Genomic DNA, 21,010 nt, shown 5'->3' on the forward strand with positions numbered 1-21,010 from the left:
CGTTTCCCGGGGAACAAAATTGTAAATTCCCGTCATTGTCGGATGGGACCGAGAAAGCAAACTTCAAAGACAAACGTTCCCGGTTCAGATACGATGGGAGCCCCCCTGAAAGCGACCGGGGCCAATCAGGAGTGAGATTGAATTGTGTTTCCCCCCGATGTTGACATTGTGTTGGCCAGAATAGATTTTCAATTCATTAACGAACCAGGAAAGAGTCATTTCATTTTCTTATGTATGCTTTGGATTGAATTACCAATTATAGTTACGATATATAGTTTATTTTTTTTATCTCTTAAACAATCAATTTACCATTTATTTCTTGACGTTGAAATTGTGTATCGATAAACAATTTGTTTAATGGTTTTGGTATCATAACATTAAAAGATCAATATTATGTATAACTTAAGTAGTATTAGATATATATATATATATATATATATATATATATATATATACAGACTACAGATACACTGTCTGAAGAGAAAATGTAGACTATGCCCAAAAGATATAGATACATGATGCAGAGTCTGATAGGTAGAATGTAAAGTTAGATAAAACATAGTCAACAGTTAAGATGTTGAAATTGTGTCGAAAAATCTCTTACATATTTGGGTTGAGTTGAGAAAACCCATCCTAGGGCCATAATATCAAGGAGGCAAAGGTGCCTAGCTATTTTGGTATCGATTGATAATGATCTCCATATTCTGGAATATGTTACTACTGGTGAAGAGTCTGTGGAAGGTTGCGCAAAGCAGCAAAAAATAAAATGAGAAACTTTAACCACTCTAAATTATCAATGGACATGTTGATGATACCAAATATTATGAAAAAAATATTTGAAGAAGAAGACTTTTTTTTTTCTTTAGCATCTATGTTGGCTCTTCACTACTATGAAGGTTGGAACTACCATTTCTAGCGTTATATGGTTTCTGAAAGTAGTTGTTTTGAGAAAGACCACAATTTGATTAATTATCTATTTGACTGCAAATTTGAAAATCACAAATTTGGCATCCAACTATGCTTTACTGCATGTTCAACTGGCAGAAAACTAATCGCATCACTTTCCTTTTGTCAGCACTAAATCTTCTTCTTCTTATTTTAGGGACTAGCTCTGTTTTTTTTTCATTTCTCCCCTTCCTTCATCTTCTCTACTCTTTCCTCTTCCCACTTCCGTTCCTATGGGTTATTATCTTATGATGACGACATCCAACTATCATGCCAGCGTTTATGAGGTCTTCCTGGGAGTCGCCTGGTGTCTGGTTTTTGCGTTTCTTTTCTCACCCATCCTTTCAACATGATCCCTCCAGTATGTTCTCTTCGATCATGTCCATCTTACCATATCTTGTACCTCGCACATCTCGCCATTTTGCCTCTCAAGCAGGATTAAGCCTATAATAGTTAGGATCTTCATCTCTGTGGCTCTCATGACTTGTTGGGTTGTTGATATTTCGACTCTTGTCTCGGCCGTGTATGTTAGAAATGGTCTGACACAGGTTTTATAGATCCTTACTTAGCTTTTTATCATATGATGTCCCGTAGGCAATTAGATATTACTGCGGCTTTGAGATTTTACTTCATGTCTGGTGTTGTCATTACTTGCAATGTGGGTTGGGTTGCTTTAAAGTGGTATTGGGTTGCTTTCGGATTGGATTCGTTGCTTGAGATGCGTTGGTTTGCTTTGGAATGGGATTATTTTAAGTCGATTTCTTTTGGTGCTGAATTAGCTTGCTTTGGAGTTGGACTGGATTGTTTTTGGGGTTGGATTCGTTGCTATAAGATGGGTTGAGTTGCTTTAAAGTGGGATTGGGTTGACTTCCGGTTAGATTCGTTGCTTTGAGATGGGTTGTGTTGCTTTAAAGTGGTATTGGGTTGCTTTCGGGTTGGATTCGTTGCTTGAGATGGGTTGGGTTACTTTGGAATGGGATTATTTTAACTCAATTTCTTTTGGTGCTCAATTAGCGTGCTTTGGAGTTGGATTGGATTGTTTTTGGGGTTGGACTCGTTGCTTTGACATAGGTTGAGTTGCTTTAAAGTGGAATTAAGTTGCTTTCAGATTGCATTTATTGCTTTGAGATGTGTTGGTTGCGTTCAGGTTAGATTCGTTACTTTGAGATGGGTTAGGTCGCTTTGGAATGGGATTATTTTAAGTCGATTTCTTTTGGTGTTGAATTAGCTCGCTATGGAGTTGGACTAGATTGTTTTTGGGATTGGATTCGTTGCTATAAGATGGGTTGAGTTGCTTTAAAGTGGGAATGGGTTGACTTCAGGTTAGATTCGTTGCTTTGAGATGGCTTGGGTTGCTTTAAAGTGGTATTGGGTTGCTTTCGAGTTGGATTCGTTGCTTAAGATGGGTTGGGTTGCTTTGGAATGGGACTATTTTAAGTCAATTTCTTTTGGTGCTGAATTAGCGCGCTTTGGAGTTGAATTGGATTGTTTTTGGGGTTGGATTTATTGCTTTGAGATAGATTGAGTTGCTTTAAAGTGGAATTAAGTTGCTTTTAGATTGCATTTATTGCTTTGAGATGTGTTGGGTTGCGTTCAGGTTAGATTCGTTGCTTTGAGATGGGTTGGTTTGCTTTGGAATGGGATTATTTTAAATCGATTTCTTTTGGTGCTGAATTAGCTCGCTATGGAGTTGGACTGGATCGTTTTTGGGGTTGGATTCGTTGCTATAAGATGGGTTGAGTTGCTTTAAAGTGGGATTGGGTTGACTTCCGGTTAGATTCGTTGCTTTGAGATGGGTTAGATTGCTTTAAAGTGGTATTGGGTTGCTTTCGGGTTGGATTCGTTGCTTAAGATGGGTTGGGTTGCTTTGGAATGGGATTATTTTAAGCCAATTTCTTTTGGTGCTGAATTAGCGTGCTTTGGAGTTGAATTGGATTGTTTTTGGGGTTGGATTCATTGCTTTGAGATAGGTTGAGTTGCTTTAAAGTGGAATTAAGTTGTTTTTAGGTTGGATTTGTTGCTTTGAGATGTGTTGGGTTGCGTTCAAGTTAGATTCGTTGCTTTGGAATGGGATTATTTTACACAAAATAATAACTAACATCATCAATTAATTCCTAGGAAGCCTGTACAATTTGATAGCCCATAGAAATAACCTTCAGCATTCAATTTAGAAACAACTATACAATGCTTTATATCTATCATAACACCATTATGGTATGAATACATATACCATTAAAATCTTTGTGTGTTGCTATCATCTACATCGAAACATGAGATATCATCTTAATAAGGAATGAATTGAAGAAATGAAAACGATCTCCAGAAATTCCACCAGGTCTCAAAAAACCTACGAAAAATCAATAGTAGCTGTAACTGATGAGTTATTCAATTTTAAAGATTTGCAAACAAATTGGTTCACAGTATTATTGGCTGATCTAAATATATCCCAGATTGTTTCTTATGCCAGAAAGGATATAAGAATTAAGAATAATTTAATTGAAGTTACCTAAAAATTTCAAAAATTTTTCCTCCTTTCGTTCTTACTTCACAATACATCTTTCTTATTTTTTTCTTCATTTCCATTATAAACTTCCAAAACAACTCATTCCTATTAATTGATGTATTTCAAGCATGTTTTTGATCCCTAAAAAATAAATAACCTTAAATAACCTTTCAAAGCTTAATTAACTTTTTTATACCTGAAAATTATTAGAAGTACTTCTTGGTATCCAGGTAACGTTATTACAGAAGCGAGTGCTTTCAGGCATTCGCACCGCGCGCCTTCGGGAACAAAGGGCTGAAATTGTATTCCGGGTTGTTCCGCCCCCGCAACATCTCCAAGCTCCGCGCCTCCCGCCGTCCATTATAAATGGATAAGTTTCGCTCCTCCGCTCCAGGAGCCGTTTCCAATTTCTCCATTTCGCGATGCGCTCATGTTTACTCACCGCCTCCCCTCGGCGGACACTTGAATAATGCACGACCACTTTATTCCGAAGGACTTCCTCGCCGTCTCACCACCACCTCCTTCGTCTTTACTTCGCAAGCCAAAGGGCGCCATCCCTTCAGACGGAATTCTGAATAGTACATCGGGAAATAGGTGTGACAATTTTTCTTTTTACCTAAAATGGAAAATAATAAATAAATATTAATAAAGGATTATTAGTTATTACAGTAGATGGTTGGATGTTGTGTTATTTCTTTCTTTGTTTATTATAATAAGAAAAAGAAAAAAATTAAAAGGGGGTCGTGTACAAGATTTTTTTTTGTAATTATCTGATTGAAAAAAATGATTTAGGAGTACGATGAAATCGAGGTTTTTTCGCCTGCTGGGTCGAAACGGAACGATTTCGAAACGAAACGATAATATTATTGGTTGTGCCCGTTGTTGTTGCTGTTGGAGAGAAGAATCGCGAATGCAACATGCGGTTAATAATTAGGTCCAGGACCCCGAGCATTACGAGATGATGTACGGCCGCGAACGGATCCGAAGACATATTACAATTACAAATGTCGGCGCTCTTTCCGTCTTCTCTGCACCGCCGATCGCCGCTTTTTGCCGCCGATACGCGATATTTTAATAATACCCGGAGTCCGGGCGAATGTTTATTAATCGGGCCGGACATTAGCCGGATACCCATTTATACTTGGTAATAGTTTTTATTTGCAATTAAGAGATCTCCTTTTCGGTACGCGAAATTCCTTTAACCAGGCGAGGAACATTCGAAACGCATTCATATCGGATTCGAACCTTATTTTTTCATTTTAATTCAGACACACGTTTCGACCATAAAAGGAGACTTGATTATTCAAAACTTCGGCCTGGATCTTTAATTATCGATTACACTATTCGAAATATGGAGATTCAAGGTTGTTCTTTTCGCTACTTTTACTTGCAGAGGAAGTCAAACTATATTTGGTCATCCGGCGCCTTTTATAGCAACAAAAACATTGATTAATCGCAGCGAAAAAACTTTATTATACACTTCTCGAATAGTTTTCGAATCAACCCAGCCCATAATATCCTCGTAAAGGGACATCAAAAACAAAGAGAGAAGGTATAATGTAATCCCTGTCGCTTACATTATTCAGTTTTATTCCAGAAATTCATGGTCGAGAGAATCCACGCTAGATGTCCACTTTCCAGAATCTCGGAATATTAGGGAAAAGCGTCCGAGACAGCTCGGAACGAGAGCTAAAGCTCAGCGTCCTCCCTCTTTCGAAGTCAATACGAAGCTTTAACGTCCACAGAACATTATTCTGCCACGCCAACGTTGAAATTGCAAAGTAGAGAGAAAAAGTTTAGAAAAGTAACAAGAAAAAATTTTATACAATAAAAATACAGCAAAAAAAAGTGATTTTAATCAAAATCAAATCAAACCATTTAAATATTATAGACCAAAAGAAGCCAATAAGATGTAAGTTTTTCTAACTTCGATATTCACATCTCAAGTCTTGGACCTAGGTTTGATCGAATAGTGACACAAGATATGCATCCGCCCTGGAATGACTTTCGACATTGAAATACACTAAGATAAACAAAACTAAGAACATATTAAGAGTGACAGAAATGATGAGCAACCACAGGAAAGATCAGATTGGGCAGAATTATGAACTTCCACTCAATAAAACAATTCTCTATCGTAGCCTCTTTATTTCTTTTTGGAGCTTAACTTTATATAGAAGAACCCAAGTAGTTGCTAATTTCGTTTGTGGAGTTTGGAGTTCTGCTGTCTTTACTCAAAGACGTATTTAAAAGAACACCTGCATTGAAAGTATCACAGCTAAATTGTTTTCTGCATGCTGTTTCTACTTCAAAAACTAAATGTACGATGATAGCAAAAGAGCCAAAAAGATGTAATCTTTTTTATTTGGGTGTGTACATCTCAAGCATTGGACTTGAAAACCTAGGTTTGGTCGAACAAATTCATGCGTAGGTAGTGATAGTAAAGTGATACAAGATGATTTCTAAACCTAAACAAGCCATATTTGTTGCTAAATAACTCAATAAGAATAGAACCGAATTTAATTGAGCGATTATGTTTAAGGAACCTATTAAAAGAACCAATTGGACTAAAAGCCAGAAGGAAATCGCCAAAATTGGATTGTTGCGCCAAGTACCTTTTGGAATAAATGATAGAAATGATCCTAAAAGAAAAAAAAATGAATTCATGAAAATTATTTTTTATAAAAAGTATTTAGCAAAAGCTTTATCTTTAGCTAATGCTTCAATAACTCTAGATCCTCCGATAACATTACTTAGGCCCACTTTTACCATCCTCCTGATAAACTATCTAGAGGATGGTTGCCATGGTTACGGCGGTTTTAAGCACTCTCATTGGCTAAGAGCTGGATTTATCTATAGGATAAATTTATCAAGAGGTGGTAAAAGTGGGCCTTAAACAAGCAGCCCAAGTAGCAGTAAATAATCCTAAAGCAACTATTGCTGGTACTACATTAACAGCAGTTATAAATAAATAATTATTTTGTAATAAAAATCGACTGCTAGTAAAAGCAGTTAATAATGAAAGTGTTAAATAAATGACAAATGTGAATGTAGTAGCGGATAAAGTTCCTCTTGGTATTGATTTTCCTGGATTTTTAATTCTCCACTCATATTTGCTCTAGCCATGATTCCTGTTACTTCCGAGAATAAAACGCCAAAAACTGAAGCAAAGGTAACCAATTACCTATGAGTTGTGTAATCTTTGCCATAAAATGAGTAAACGTTTTCATTTAGTGTAATCTCAGGAAAAATCATATGGGACGGAATTAGGAACTTCCACTCAATCAAACTTTATCGTAGGCTCATTTGGTACTTAACTTTCTAGAGAAGAACCCAAGTGCGTTTAGTTAATTTGGGCTTTTCCTTTTAATTTTCATTGCCATTGGAGATCTACCATCTATGGCACAACTTGTCCAGAGAAGTTGAAGCAATTTGCATTTACTCAAAGACGTATTGAACAGGATTTAATAAGCCTGAAAACGGACAGCCACAATGAAACACCATGTTTAATCTCATCTCATCATACCTATATTGAAAGTATCACAGCTAAATATCACAAAATTGTTTTCTGCATGCTGTCTCTACTTCAAAAACTAAATGTATGATGATAGCATAAGAGCTGTAATCAAAGTTGTAATCTTTTCTTATTTGGATGTGCACATCTCAACCTTTAGACTTAAAAACCTGGGTTTGGTCGAATAAATTCATGCATAGGTAGTGATAGTAAAGTGACACAAAGTCTACATCTGCCTAGCAATGACTTTCGACATTGAAATACGCAAAGGACTTTTTCAATTCTCCACTCATATTTGCTCCGGTCATGATTCCTGTTACTCCGGAGAATAAAAAACCAAAAATTGAAGCAAAGGTTATCCGATTATCCATAAGCTGTATAATCTTTGTCATAAAATGAGTAAAGGAAAACCTTTTGTAATCTCAGGAAAGATCTGATGGAACGGAATTAAGAACCAAGTGTGTTTAGTTAATTTGGACTTTTCCTTTTATTTTTCATTACCATTGGAGATCTGCTATCTAAGGCACAACTTGTCCAAAGAAGTCTTTCATAGATTGCGTGAAAAATGACTATGTTCTAGATGTGTTATTTATGGCGTAGAAATCTTCTGGGTAATCTGAAAAAATATGATTTTATTTCTCAAAATTAATTTGTATTAGCACAGCATAACATTTATAACCTTATCTAGCATTATTTAATAAAGTCATGGATTTTACTAAGGTTTTCTTATGTTTTCTCAGATTCTCTCAAAAATTATGTATTATGAGATTCATAATCTAGAATCAAGAAGTGGTGAAATGATATTGTATTGTAAACTTAATTGTATCTCACATAATAAGTAATGAAATTGTTAATTTATGTATAGATGTAAAAAAAAATAATGTTTATTGTAATAACATGAGAATACAAGAAAACACAAAAAGTAACGTACAATAATCAGTTTTTTAAGATGTTTAAATTTTACTAAATCATACGTTAATTATAATTTTTATAATAACCCCTTATGTTTATGTTTATGTAACATTCCCCCATTCCTATTTACACTTCGTTAGTACAAAAAACGGAACAATGTACTATTTTAATTTAGTTTTATTACGCTTAATTATTGCCACGGCTCAATTACGTGTTACGACCGACGCAAATGATATTCGTGTAATGCATATTTAATAGCGCATGCAGAAATACGTGTGATACTCGGTTTTGTTTACGCTAAACCTTGGCAAAACAAAATAATAATAACGTGAAGTAATTTATTTTCTTTTTATAAAATAGGGAAACAATATTTATCGTTCCAAGTTTTCCCATAGATTATATTGAACTATTCCCTGGGTCGGTAGGAAGGAAGAAAAAAAACCTATAACCGAAGCTGAAGTAATACGTTTTTTTCCTTCCGACTTTCAGATGCTTATGATTGCCATGTGATCGTACCTTTGGGAATCCGAAGTTGAGGGCAAGGCAAAACGAAAGTCTCCTGACTGGGATTTGAATGCCCAGTGAATGTCCCTCTGGTATCTTTGTTGCATCATGTATTTTCTGACAGATCTTTTTTCCTGTAAAAATAGAAAAAAAAGATATTGATTTGGTTGTTCTCTGGTAGTAATTATTAAGTAACAGTTAAAATGTAGTACTAATATTGTTAAGTTGTAGTTTCGCGTTGCATCCTTGAGTATAACATAGAGTAATATTTCACGGGAGCATCCAGTAAAACTAATCGCACAACGTAATGTTTCGTAACTTCCATGTATTTGGGTTAATTAGGCGGTAAGATGAGTTCGTCTCTAAACAAAGATTCGCCGCACGCAATGCTGTGTACGCGCTAATTGTAAGTGAGCACGATCTATGAATAATCATTTCCCTCTTGGCGCATGTTGAATAAATATTACAATCCTTAAAAAATAAAACCGCTTTAAAATCCAATTTCCAACAGCGACGTTTTCAATCCAACAAAAATTATAACTCAGCATTGCCACGCTCCCGTTTCTATTTTATAATAGAATCCATGTATAATTTGTATGCGAAACAATGAAATAGCGAGGGATTCAATTGTAATTACGCATTTTAATTAGCATCGTTGCGGGTCTTATAAATCATTTCGATGGAGATAATGTCCAAAAGTGACAGCGAAAAAATATGCGTGCTTTACTATAAAATAATGTACATCAAAAACTTAAGAAGTGTAAAGATATGGTACCGTACACGATTGTAAATTTTTACATTTTATTTCATTATGTGCAACTTTAAAATTCTTTAGTGTTCACTGAGTAGATTATAAAAAATGTAAGTGACTTTTATTGACTGTGTTTATACAGTATACTAATTTAAACATTTTCTTTTTATTTATATTAATTATGATGCAAAATATTTTAGAATTATATACTTGAAAGAATTAAATAAACGTCTAACTTAAAGACTGCTACACGTTATTCTTAGATTAACTCACATTACTGTGTTAAATGGTACTATTGGGTTGGATAAATCTCCAGGTTGACCATGGCGAAATAATCAAACAATACTAAAGGAGATGTTTTGCAGAAAATTCAAAGATTTTTGAATATGCGATAACTGCTTGGTGTCTATCAAAATCGTTCTAGTCTACTAAAAACATCTGTAGGATACTTAACTAAGATGTAAAATTGAAAAAAAAAAAGATTTTGATGTTTTTTGAAAGTGTTTCTAAGTTACTAAAACATTAAAAAGGATTATTAAGGATTATACCATTCAGTTGGTTAGATTCTCAGGTTATTTAACCAATCCGAAATAATTGAAAACCACTAAAGGGGATATAAGTACGAAGGCTTTAATTAAAGGGGATATTTTGGAAAACTCATCATAGAGAAAAGTTTACTGAACTGAATTTATTCTCCAAAATGTAGCAATATATCTACAAAGTTAAACATCAATTTCATAATTTCGAGGAAATTGTGATACTCCAAACCAGAGACAATATCAATATGAAAGAATATCTTTGGGAAAAATTTTAATGAAGTACAAATTCAATTCTGCCTGTATAGAGCCATGTTGATCCCAGGCTCAGCAAAAGGAGGAGGAATCACTGACTAAGCTAATAACCTGCTAATGGTAAAAAGTGGTGACAAGATTAAAAAAGAGATACTGGAATAAGAACCTTATACGATTTGGATCGCGGAATGTTAAATCATGATAAAGAAGGACTCAGAAATTATTATGAAATTAAAAAGGCACCCATGTCTGCTACACGTTACTCTCAGATTAACTCAGTTTATTGGACTGTGTCAAAATGGTACTATTGGGTTGGATACATCTCCAGGTTATTTGATCATGACGAAACAAGTATGCAACACAAAAGGAGATATTTTGCAGAAAATTCAAAGATTTTTTCATATGTGGTAACTGCTTGGTGTGTATCAAAATCGTACCAGTCTACTAAACACATACAATTAGAGTATTATAGAGTGTATCAAAATAATACTATTCGGTTGGATAAATTTTCAGGTTATTTAAGCAAGGTAAAATAATTGAAAATCACTAAAGGGGATGTTTTGCAGAAAATACAAAGTTTTGGGATATGGGATATATTTATTAGTCGTTCAAAATGGTTCTAATAGACTAAAAAAAGTCCCACAGATGGGATACTTAACTAAGGTGAAAGGATTGAAAAGATGATTTTGATGTTTCTTGGAAATTTCTGAGATAGGTTTATTAGAGTGCTTCTTGTTGAAAATATGCTTCACACAGTTAGACAAGCGGATTTAAAAACTTTATCTCTTAAGAAGCAGATAATTCGCCGGGATGCTTAATAAAAAACTTTACTAGATAGTAAAACTTTAGCAAACCATGCTACATTATATATTTTCCAATTCTTTTTCGAGTAATTCTTTTCCTTCGTCCTTTCTGTTGCTTCTTTTTTATGCCTGGTTACCATATTAATGTATTTCAGTAACGAATTTTCCTATATCGATTTGGTTTTTACCTTCCATAGTGTTATTATATACGGGGAATTTCATATAACTCCCAATATATGAATGCTGTAACCATAGGTACGAAACTACTATGTACTTGCACTGTCCCACATAAAATGCAACATAGCTTAATGCAGGTATTGGGTAGTTTTGGAAAGGAAAAGTTTTCCTTTCCAAATTTTCTTTATGATAACTCTGAGTTTCTGCTTTAAGAACAACGCTGAAGAACAATTAAAACTAGAACTAGCACTAGACCTAGAAATGTTTCTAGGTTTAGTGTTAGTTCTAATTTTACACTAGCACCGTTACTATGTAGAACTAACACTATGCCTAGAACTAGAATCATTTGGGTTTAGCCGCACGTCTCTAAAGACGGCTAAACCCGAATGATTCTAGTTCTAGGTATAGTGTTAGTTCTAGTGCTAATATTAGTCTAGTTTCATTTGTTATTCAGCGCTAGATTGTAATACATTTTTATTGTCAAATTATATTGACAAGTTGCATTTTTATGGAATAGAGTAAGTAGATACGCGCTGGTTTCTATGGAAATATATTTTTCTATATTTCATCTTAAGTGAAATTCACTGTATGTATTGCAATCTCAGTTAATTGTTAAGCAGCATCGCTTACAGTCTGACAAATCAGGCATTTTCAATGTCGTGTTAGCTGGAACGTTTGGTGTGATTAAGAAGACTTAATACATCATTCTCCCCAAGCCAAGGCGCAATAGGATCAAATGTCTTGAGCAGCGGCATTTGATCTAGGTCAAAATCTAGAGTACCAAATTGTACTAAATTGGAAAATATTAAAGGGATATCTGTGTTTAGACCCTAAATCTGTGTTAACAATACTCAATGATAAAGAATTAATGAAGAATTAATTAATAAGTAAGAATTTTGATTATTAATTTTTATTTATTCTAATAAAAAGGAATGTGAATAACAAAGAAAAGTGTTATAAATATTCATAATTCCATTATGTATATAGTAACTTCTCTACGAGCTGTCCTATGGTCAGTGATTATTAAATACGAGTATCTTCACTAGAAAACATGCTTAATTAACTTATAAATCAAGTGCAATATCCCAGTAATTGTTCCAGTTGGCGACTACGTTATTTACCAGTCCACTCCATTTAAATATTCATACACCACTATTTTATGAATCATAAGTAAGTATAAATATCATTTCTCAACGTTGTCTGTGATAAAGTTATAAAACGATGTCTTTGATTAAAAATAAAATTTTCATTTTCACAAGCAATTAGCACATTCGAACGAATTATCGCGTGACATGTACGCTTTTAGGGTAAATATACATAAATAAATTTTGCGGGGGCGTACTGACGTACCCTCTTATTCGTTTTTCGGGGGACTTCGCCCTTCGCGTTCTGAATACGTAAGTCGTCGTCGTTCGTCCAAACTCCCATCTCGTTTGCGAGAGGTTTCGAAGACCAGCCTCGGACACATCTGCACGGACTCGGTCGTGCATTATCAGTTTCAAAAGATGCCCACCCTTGTTTAGTATAAGCTGCTTCGCATTCGCAGGGGAGAAATTTGCTTTTGCACTTCACTCTGGAGCAGCTTTACGTTTTAAGCGAATAGCTTTCCACTCATTTTCTTTACTTCCAACCACTTTTTCTTCTCGCCTTTTTTTAGTTTTTTGTCAAAAAAATCTCTAAATACAAAATGTAAAATCTATCGTTATAATTTTATCTGTGGTTTAGTTTGGGGTTGGGGAAAAATTATATTAGGACGTCAAAAAGAAACGGAGAAGAGTAGAAAAAAAAGTAGAGAAAAGAAGAGTAGAAAAAAGAAGAGTAAAAAAGAAGAGCAACGAAAACCTCCCGAAGGAATGTAACAAAATCGAAGTAGAGCCCGGAGAAGCGAACGTAGCGAGCGGTAAACGCAAACAAAATCAAAATGTTTACGGGTACATAGAAGGGGGTTGGTAAAGGGGGTGGTAAGGGGTGGTTCGCCGACGGCGAAATATTAAATTTAAAATGAGAAACTGGGAAACGCTGGAACGGGGCCGCGTATCCCCGACTCGTACTCGGCCGCCGTATCGCTAAATTGAAATCTCTACGCCGGATGTCTAGTTAAGACGGGGGCGCGGGGACGTTTTTCCGGGGGCGGAGACCCTGCCGTTGGCAACAATGGGGTGTAATTGGTTCCAACTTTGACTTCGCTTCACCTATAATGAGGCCCGCCGACCTCTGCATCGCTTAGCGCACGGCCGCACACGCGAAGAAAGAAACTATGTCGACGACTTCACCCCCACATCGGCGCCCCTTCAACCCCTACAATCCCGGCAACCCCCCTCAACTACGAATCGCCGCTTTTGTGTGCGAGATCGATTGCAGGAATTGCAGAAATAAAACTCCCACCTAATGCATTCCAAGAAGAACTTTCTAGATGTCACCTTTTAAGATTTTATTAAAATATTTTTTATCCATCATAGATACTAATTACTCTTTCGTTCAAATATTTAGGAAAATCAACCCTTACTCTGTGGTAATTCACTCTCGTATAATAGTACAGGCATTGGGTAGTTTTGCAAAGGAAAAGTTTTGCTTGGCAAAGGTGACGTCCTTATGGTAACTCTGAGTTTCCGCCTTAAGAGATGCACGGCTAAACCTGAAAGTTTCTGGTTCTACCTAGACCTAGAACTAGAAACATTCGGATTTAGCCGCACGTCACTCAAGACGGCTAAACCCGAATGATTCTAGTCCTAGGTCTTGTGTTAGTTCTAATGATAGTGCTGGTGTAAAACCAGAACTAAGACCTAGTAGTAAGTCTAGGTAGCCGTGCATCTCTTAAGGCGGAAACTCAGAGTTATCATAAGGACGTCACCTTTTACAAGCAAAACTTTTCCTTTGCAAAACTACCCAATACCTGTACTATTAAGCTATGTTGCATTTTATGTGGGAGAGTGCAAGTGCATAGTAGTTTCGTAACTATGCTTTCAACATTCATATATTGTAAAATATATATGTAAAAACCAAATCGAAATAAGAAAATTCGTTACTGCAATACTTTAATCTGGTAACTAGGCATAAAAATAGGCAACAGAAAGGACAAAGAAAAAGAATCATACGAAAAAGAAGTGGAAAATATAAAAAGGCATGGATTGCTAAAGTTTTACTATCTAGTACAGCTTTTTATTAAGCACCCCGGCAAATTATCCCAACCCAACCCAACCTTCTTAAGAGATGAAGTTTTTAAATCCGCTTGCCTAACTGCGTGAAGCATATTTTCAATAAGACGCCCTCCAATAAACCTATCTCAGAAATTTCCAATAAACATCAAAATCAACTTTTTCAATCCTGCCACCTTAGTTAAGTATCCCATAGATGTTTTTAGTCTATTAGAACCATTTTGAACGACTCGAATAAATATATCCCATATTCCAATATGATTTTCAATTATTTTGCCTTGGTTAAGTATTAGTAACTTAGAAACATAAGCACGAAGGCTTTCATGGCTGGTGTTAATTAAACTAAAACGAACATTAGCACTATCACCAGACCTAGAAACTTTCGGGTTAAGCCGTGTGTTTGTTTTTTGAAAAAAATTTTGACGTTTCGGATGCCAGTGACGAATTCGGTTAAAATTTGACAAAAAATACATGAAAAGGTAATTAATAACTAATTAGTGTCTAATTGTCAACTAAGTTGTTTTTGTCAAATCCGGGTGGTGAAGACTTCGTTGAGATCACTAGCATCTTCCATGTACGACTGAGTTCCCAACCATCTTTTCTATTCATGTTATTCCCATATCGTTGAATTTTTATCGCCTCTCTCGTCAATCTTTGGAAGTAATGTCTGTTTCTTGCTAGCACTTTGGTTTTGTCGAACTCTATGCTGTGTCCTCCTTTGTGGCAATGCTCTGCGACTACAGATTGTTGGATCTTACGTACGTCCAGTTTGGCCAACATAATATTTCCCGCAACTGTACGATAGCCGGTAGACTCTCGCTCACTTTAATGGGGTTAGTTTGTCTTTGGCTATCAGAAGATATCATTCTTCTTCAGACGCCTCGCAATTCGCTCCGTCATACCTGAAACATAACGAAGGCAGATAAAAGAGGCTGGTGTCGTACTTACCGAGTCATCCTTCTGTTTGCGTGGTTTGGTGGCTCGTCTTATATCTCTCATCGTATAGCCGTTCTTTTGCAACACATCTTCGAGGAATCTTTCTTCTTTTCTTCGCTTCTCTTTATCGCATATAGTCTCTGTTCGCTTGAATCACGGACCTCTTCTGTTGTGGGTGGTGGTGGGATGAAGCCTGCATGTACCTCCATGCTCCCATCTGTCCTTCCATGCCCCCATCTGTCTTCCTAGTGACTAACACATCCAGGAATGGCAACTGTTTTGCAGTTTCTATTTCCATTGTAAATTTTATCATGGGGTGCTGTAAATTGAGGTGGTCTAGAAATTCCTGGAGTTACTCTTTTCCATGTTGCCAGATCACGAAAATGTCTCGACGTAACGGAGCCATAGCTTCGATTTCCAAGGACTCTTCTTTAACGCTTCCTCTTCAAACATCTCCATGTAAAAATTGGTTATCACAGGAGACAGAGGTGATCCCATGGCTGCCCCTTCGCATTGCTCGTAGAATTAGACACTAATTAGTTATTGATTACTTACTATTAGTTTCTAGGTCTAGTGATAGGGCAAATGTTAGTTCTAGTTTTAGTTTAACTTAGAAACACTTTCGAAAAACATCAAAATTCTCTAGGTCTACTGTTAGTTGTAGTTTTACACTAGCACTGTTATGCTACTATGTAAAACTAACTCCTATCTATACCTAGGACTAGAATTATTTGGGTTTAGCCGCACGTCTTTAAAGACGGCTAAACCCGAATGATTCTAGTTCTAGGTATAGTGTTAGTTCTAGTTTTACACTTGTACTCTCACTAGAAAGATCACACAAGAACTTTCTAGATGTCACCTTTTTAGATTTTATTAAAATATGATTCTTTTATAATCCATCATATATAGTAATCACTCTTTCGTTCAAATATTTATGAAAATCGACCCCTACTCTATGGGAATTCACTCTCGTATAAGATAATAGTCGAGTTGTGACGAAAAAAATGTTGGATGGAGAGGACAACTACGAAAGAGCAGGTCGCGATTAATGACGCCCTAATCCGAAAACGCGTCGAGACGCCCGGCGTCGAATGATGATTTATGTACGTAGACAGCTGACTGATACACCATGCTAAGGGGGTGCAAAGCAAAAACCGCACATTCAACCATAAATCATCGATAATTCAGCACGGGAGAGAGCATCAAAATCGTATCAGACGCTTTTTAACTTTTTAATGCGCGCCCCGTTCGCCTTCGAGATGACTGGCGGAATAGCGGTTTAAGCACAATGGGGGCGGCAGCGGCTGACGTCAAAATCGATTAGCCGGATATTAATCTTTCGTGTTTAGACAGGTTTTTGGAAGTTATTTTTGTGGTAAATAAAAAAAAATTCCAACATTTTATAGATTTTACCTATTAAAAGTCAATATTAATAACTTAGGTTGAGGTTTAGATATTGTTTATTGTATTGGGTTGAACGGATAACCACAACTTTGATCTTCTTCGGGATTCTTAATATTACTTAGTAATTATTAGTGGCGCATCCATGGAATTAAGGGTGTCATAAAACGCTACGCAATAATGTAATAATAACATTGTGCGAAAGGCGATCCAAGTCATATTCTTCTTCTGTCAGTCGCTGCGGCGCTAAATGAAATAATACCGATCGGGATGGAATAAAACCGCAAGAAGACAAAATGGTTGCGAATCACACTGGATAAGTCATTGTTTAAACCGCGCAAATTGATTACTGGATCGACTCTCGGTCGCCTTCCTCGTTGCATACCGTCTTCGGATTACATTTTTATTGTTTTATAGTAATTAAGTGTTGAGATGGATTATCTGGATTTAGTATAACTTTTTTTTAAAGATACATAGGGGAGTTTTGGGGTTTTTGTCATCGAAAAGATAACTTCATTCTCAGTTATGGCGTTATTCTCGACATAATCTTGTGGGGAGAAAAATTGAAATGTAACTACGTTATTTTTATGTATCAAAATTAGTATACTTTGCTTCAGGATTTCTTTCAGGAAAGTCTTCCGCCATTTTATAAAAAAAAAAACTCCTGCGATCTAATTTACAATTTAAAGCTAGGGTGAGCGAGGAGAGTTTCGATTGGTTCCAGAAACTTTAAACCCCACGTCTTCGAGAGTTGCCGCCCCCAGGACTACTTGCGTATGCAGAGCAGCTAACCGGCTTTCGACCCTTTCGCTCAATAGCTTTCGATTTACATAAGGGGTTGTCACCCTTTTGCAACCCTTCAAATCCGAACAATACCCAACCCTTGCGCACACGCCAATCGTGTATGAGTCATTTTATTTTATTAAAACCAGCTCAACATACATTGAAACATGTTACATCATGGTTGATTTCATATTTACGCTAAAATAACGGCTAAATTTATTAAAGAAAAAGAAAGAAAGAAACATAATTGTCATTATGTTTAGTTCAGCGTGAAGTTGTTCACATTTGTCTTTATTCAGGTGTAAGGGCCATTTAGTAAGCCATTTCTGCACGTCGTTAATACCATCTTGTAGCTGTTCTATAGCTTCCTCCGAATCTCTGCCTTGGGTCATAATCAACATATCGTCAGTAAACAGAGCTTTTTCATTGCATCATTAGCACGGTATATCATGCATAGAATATATTAAATAAGGTTGGTGGCAATATACCTACTTGAAGAACTCCTGCTCTAATAGATCTTGTATCTGAATAGGTCCTATTTATTCTCACACAGTAATATAGTCATCTAGACCTATATGCAATAACTGAATTTTAATCCGTCCATTCAAACTGTATCAAAGGCTTCAGCTACATCTAAAAAGGCGATAGTGGTGTATTGCTTACTTTCAAAACCTTTCTCAATAAATTCTGTAACACGCACCAATTCATGGATCATTGTATGTTTGGGATAACATTTCTTTCCAGCAGCTGATCTTGAAGTCTTCGCAATATATCCTGTAAGAGGCTTATAGAATGGTACTTAGATATAAGACTACTTTTTTCCAAGTCACCGGAAAGTAACCCATTTTTAAGCATGAATTGAAGATATCAGTTAAGTGGCTAGTAATATTCAAAGGGAGGTGTTTTAGAATTAGATTTGGTATAAGGTTAGGTATATTAAAGGTTTGATATAAGGTTGGTGGATACTCCTTATCAAAAGTATTAGAAAAGATAATTAACAGACAATTCACAGAGTTTCTGAAGCACATTGTTCCGGTGAATCAGTCTGGTTTCAGGGAAGGACATAGCTGTGAAACTGCTCTGAACAATATAGTGGACTGCAACTGATTCCAATACATTGACTCTTCTGGGATGTTGGATTTCTCAATTCTTGGATTTTTTTCAAAAATTACCTTAAAGGCAGGGTTCAATCAGTCAGTTTTGATCAGGTGAAGTCGAGTGCTTGGGAGATAAGGTCTGGGGTCGATTCTCGGCCCTACACTATTTAAAATTTACACGATAAGTTTCAATAGCTTCGTTAATTTCTGTAGCGTCCACTATTATGCTGATGATACTCAGATTTATCTGTCATTTTCTGAAAGCCACTTTGATGAAAGCTTCAATAAGTTCAAGCGTGACTTGCATGGCATTATCGATGGGCTCGAGAGTATTGCTTAAAGATAAACATTACTAAGACCCAGATCATTCTGTTTGGGCCCGCTAAGTTAAAAGAGAAATTTATTAATGAGTTTTATCACCTGTCGATAGGAGATACTCGTATTCCATTGAGTAAGTCTGACAAAAACCTCGGACTGGTCATGGATGAGGCGTTGAGCTTTAGAGAACACACTAATCCGTTGATTATGGCTCGTCAAATTGATTTACTCTAATCGTTATAGTCTCGACTGGCACACAAAAAACTTTTATGCGACTCTCTGGTATTGTCACACTTCTATTACTGTGACAGCATATATGGGGCCTTTTGGATTCCACGCGTCAGGGAAAAATCCAAAAGCTTCAAAACTAGTGCATCCGTTTAATTTTCGGCATGAGAAAATATCATCATGTGTCTTTTGGTTTTAAGCAGTTAAAAAGTCATCACTTAAGGTACCCCTCCATACCTGCAAGATAGGATTACATTCAGAACGGACGTACATAATGTTAATGTTCGCTTTAGGAGTAGACTAACACCTCCTTCCCACCGGACAGAATTTTCCCCATACAATAATTTACCTCGGCACTTGATTGGACTGCCCCTGAACAATGTTGGGTGATTTTTCAATAACTAAATTAAATTTCTTTTATAATATTTTAAAATCATTCTTGTACCAAATGAGGTATATTATATATATATACAGTGTGTCCCAGGATAGATGTTACAAGAGATATAATGATTTAAAAATTTTTGAATTTTATCTTAAGGCTGAGGAATTAAGCTTGGGGCGGAGAGAATTTTAAGTATATTTTCATATTTTGAAAATCAACTCGGCCTTGATAGTGAAGAGAAAACTATTTTTAGTTCAGGTAAAGTAACCTTTTATGTACAAAAAATTTGCATACATTTTCCTATGCAAAATTTCAGAAAGATCTATCTACTTTGGTTGAACCATCACATTTTAGTTTAAATAACATAAACATTGTATAATTTTATTTTATTTATAAAAAATCGAACGTAAACTTAACTGTCGTTTATTCAACATAACATCCAGCTTTTGTTGCATACTTTTCTATACAATGCCTAACTTCTCTAAAGCTGTTCTGAATTTCTTCGATGCGTATTTGTCGTATAGCATTTGTTATCTGTTCTTTTAATATTTTTCGATTGTTCGGTATTGGTTGAGCGAAAACTAGCTGTTTAAGGCAACCCCATGAAAGAAATCTAATATTGTAAGGTCGGGAGACCTTCGAGGCCACGCAATTGGACCATTTCTAGATATAATCTTTTCTGGAAATATTAAATTTAACCATTCAGCTACACGTGCTGTAGAATGTGTAGAGCATCCATCGTGTTGGAAGTAAATTATAAGTAAATATCTAAAATATAGTGGTTTAATTAATGTAGGTAGGTCTTTCTGAAATTTTGCATAGTGCCACAATTTCTCATTCTGAACAACTTTTCTTAATGATATTTTGCCGTATCAGGAACAAAAAGCTTACTTTACCTGAACTAACAATAGTTTTCGCTTCACTATCAAGGCTGAGTTAATTTTCAAAATATGAAAATATACTTAAAATTCTCTCCACACCAAGCAGGGTTTGGTCTACACTCATTAAAATAAAATTCAAAATTTTTTAAGTTATTATACCTCTTGTAACATCTATCCTGGGACACCTGTATATTATATTACTTCACAAGGTTGTAATTATAAAATTGCCCGAATAAAGTGATTATTATTATATTATTATTAATTAAATTCTGATTTCTTCATTTGTTACTTCTTCATCTACTCTTTCTATCCGCGGAAGATGAGTTTCATTATATGTTTGAATAGTAACAGAAGATGACATGCTTTCTCGAGGTATGTGAGGAGTAAATGTTAATTCAAGATAATCAGCAAAGGCTCGAGTTTTTCCTTCATCAGTGGAGAACTGATTCCTTTCATGGGTAATTGTAGGAATTTCTTCCCAGTACTTTTCTTGTTGTTATCCACATTCCTGGATCTTTATTATCCATATTGCTTCGAAGATTCTGATAATTAGCAATTCGATGGGATTTTAAAGCTTTGGTAATGGTATTCTGGTTCTTTGCCAGTTACGTCTGGCATATTGACCAGTTCTATTAGGAACAACCAATAGTTTTGGACAAAAAGTGTTTCTAAATAAATAACGAATTAGTTTCTACGATAATAAATTCTTTATTTAGGAATCTAATTCCCTATTCAGATCATTCGGATTCTCCCCAGAGCATCGCCGTCCATTCACGATGACTCATCAACCCTCATCCCAAATTCGAATTCCATCCTTCCTTCCTTTCTCGCATCGATTTGCATACTTATCGCCCCGAGGCGTCATAATAGATTCGAAACCGGGCATAAATCACCTCAAAGGAAGCAATTACAAGCTCGGGCCTAGTGAG

At 35.8% G+C, this 21,010-nt stretch overlaps 1 long non-coding RNA gene across 1 annotated transcript in view; it reads right to left on the reverse strand.

Annotated features, from left to right (window-relative positions):
- The window catches only part of LOC111414355 (uncharacterized), a 68,756-nt gene that overhangs the window by 37,953 nt on the left and 9,793 nt on the right, over positions 1-21,010 (reverse strand). Inside the window, exons 3-6 of the long non-coding RNA XR_011641907.1 lie at positions 8,391-8,512; positions 7,464-7,578; positions 3,645-4,064; positions 3,452-3,589 (exon numbers count right to left, since the gene is read on the reverse strand). This is a non-coding gene — a long non-coding RNA (uncharacterized lncRNA). The remainder of the gene's footprint in view (positions 1-3,451; positions 3,590-3,644; positions 4,065-7,463; positions 7,579-8,390; positions 8,513-21,010) is intronic.

This window comes from Onthophagus taurus, chromosome 11 (assembly GCF_036711975.1).
Source record: "Onthophagus taurus isolate NC chromosome 11, IU_Otau_3.0, whole genome shotgun sequence".
NCBI classification, from domain to species: domain Eukaryota; kingdom Metazoa; phylum Arthropoda; class Insecta; order Coleoptera; family Scarabaeidae; genus Onthophagus; species Onthophagus taurus.